We start from the raw sequence: 2,993 nt of genomic DNA, 5'->3' as shown, positions 1-2,993 counted from the left end.
TGCATTGCCCACTCCCCACATGCACAGTTGTAAGTGTCACAACATCATCATTCGACAGGCATATGTACTGCCCACTCCGCATATGCACGGTTGTAGTTGTCACTACATCGTCATTCAATCGGCATATGCACTGCCCATTCTGCACATGCACGGTTACATCAATTACACAAAATTACTTAGCAATACATATCAGCATCATATAAAGGTACAAAGATTCATCACAATCATGTTCCGCATCACCAAAAATATTTCACTAAAGGCTTGTTCCCATGCATTTTATAGAAAAACAATTAAAATGTCTCAATCAACCACATATGCCTTAATCCCAAAACATTTTGTGCAAGTTCACTCACCGGTATTGGTTGAATCTTTACTTGACTCCAACTTCCGCTAATGGTCCAAATGGATCTGTGGGGCCTCGTTGGGACCTATCATCACAACAACATCACAACCAACCCGATTTACATAATTATATTTCTAAAAGCTATCCACTAAATCATGTTCTGCTAGTTGTTTTTAACTAGCTTCCATCTACCATTAAGTGACTATATATTTTCACTAGTCTAGTCACACTACAATGAATAACCCACCTCAACTACAAAACACTCACCGATCTAGCCACTAGCCATTCTCAACAACTTAAAAAAAATCAACTCAATTTTACTACTCACCTTGGTAGCTTTGCAATTGAATTTCTTTTCCAAAAGCTTTCAAACTATCATGAAAATCTCACTTTCTCTCTCTAAAACATCCAACTAGTGAGAGAGTGTAATAAGGAAAGGTTTTTTAGGGTTTTTATGGTGAAAAAGTAGAAGAGCACAAAGAACTTTGGGAAAGGGTACACAAAAACATGAAAAATCGTGGTTAACTCAAGGAAATATATGGAAATTCAAGGCAAGCTTCCATGGGGTGGGGGGTGAGAGAATGTGGCAGAGGAAGGAGAAGAAGAAGAAGTGCTGGAAATTTGAAAAACATCCTAGAAACTTAGATTTTTATGGCTTAAGTTTATCCATTTCTAGCAAAATTACCAAAATACCCTTAACTATGTCATTTTGTTTTTTCCATTGCTTTTATGCAATTTTTTTACTTCTTTAACACTGAGACAAGGTCCATAAGGGTCTAGAAATACTCGAGTTCATGAAAACTTAAAAATTTCAACTCGAGAAGTAAAATGACCGTTTTACCCCTATTATGAAAATTATCGGTATTTTTGTCTTCTTCATTATCTTATCATCATCCATTCATTCCTTCGGCCGACTTGGACATTAATAACATTAGAAAACAAATTTCAGGGGCTGACTAGGAGAAATGATGAAATTACCCCTAATTCGTGTTATCGCTTCTACTACTAGTTACAAGTCAATAGGGATCAAGGTCTCACAAACCAAAACCCAAAACTAACTTTTCTAAGGTTAAGTTAGAACCTATCACAACAACCAAGCTAATTCAAGCTTGATTGACTTCTTAGAATGTCTTGCACACTCTAAGTAACCAAGGGATACAAAGATGAAGGTGTACCTATGAGCATGAAGATAATCTAAATGGTACAAAATGAGGTGCAAAACTTTATTACAAATATTGGAATGATATACTATTGCATGTGAGAGGTTTTTTTCTATTCTTGGTTTTTTTAATCTCTTGGAAGTATCTCACACCTTTTTTAACCGTTAGAGATGTCTTTTATATTTGCAAAATCAACTATAATGGGTTTGGATAGCTTTTGGCTGTTAGAAATAGTTTAGGAGCCATTCTAGCCATTATTTTGTCTTTAAAAATTCAAATTTAAATTCTCAAATGGTAAGCCTTTAACCAGTTAACTATAGGCTTTAGTTGATTAAGTCTTATCTGTCTTGTAGTCTGCTTCACTGTGTTAACTAGTTAAGAATGGCTTTAATCAATTAAGAGCTTATCGCTTTCAAGCAACAATCCTAACGGACTTCTCTTTGTTTGATTAATCCTCCTTTTAATTAATTGAGGCTAATTTTCCTTCAGTTTTAAGAAATCATAAGTTTTGTTTGGCCAACCAAGATTTCTTCAACCGTTCTTCAGAAATTTGACTTTTAGCACTTCCTTTAAAACTTCATTTTTGAATCTTAGCTGATTAATTTCTTTGGTTAACTGGTAAAAAGGTTTTAATTTCTACCATGATTCATTGTGTGACCTCTTATCTTGGTGAGTTTTATGGGTTGCTTTCAAATGACCATTCTATTAAGTGATTTTGTTTTTTATATCCTGCACACTCAAGTAACATAGTTACACATTAATGGATGGGAACGTTTTATTTTCATCAAAAACTCATGAAGTTAATATGCTTGTTTTTCCAAGAAAAACTTTGATCCTTCTTATAATTCTTTATAGCAAACCCTTTACCTTTTCATCTCATGAGCTTTCCAAATCTTCTAGCCATCATGGCTAATTCTTTAGCATTATCACTTGATTAATCTTCTAGCTGTTCCTCAAGTGTGCTAATCTTGAGTGCAAGATTTTTCTTTTTCTCTTTAGCTTCTTTCTTTTACTCCTCTTCTTCTTCTTTCATTTTAAATTCATTTGCAAGGAGTGAGTCACAAATTTTATTAAAAGTAGCCACATTAAGATCCTTAGCCTTTTGAATGGCCTAACTTTGTGTTTCCAACTTTTTGAGAGGCATCTAAGCAATCTTTTCACTAACTCATGTTCAGGAATGATTTTCCTAAGTTGATTGGGCTTGTTTGTAATGTTGGTAAACCTATCAAACATGGTAGAGATGTCTTCACCTAGTTTCATTTTGAGCATTTCATAGTTATGGACGAGTAAAATAATTTTGGACTCCATAACTTGTGAAGTCCCTTCATGGATTACTCTAAGTTTTTCCCATATTTCCTTAGTTGTGGTACAATCAGAGATTTTATTAAATTCTATGGGAGTCAATGCACAATGAAGGGTGTTAATAGCTTTAAAATTGGTTTGAACCTTTTTTACTTCAACTTTAGTCCATTCAGCTTTTGGTTTGGGAA

This window comes from Theobroma cacao, chromosome 10 (genome assembly GCF_053813885.1).
Source record: "Theobroma cacao isolate CCN51 chromosome 10, ASM5381388v1, whole genome shotgun sequence".
Lineage (NCBI taxonomy): Eukaryota > Viridiplantae > Streptophyta > Magnoliopsida > Malvales > Malvaceae > Theobroma > Theobroma cacao.
This window is presented reverse-complemented; position numbering follows the sequence as displayed.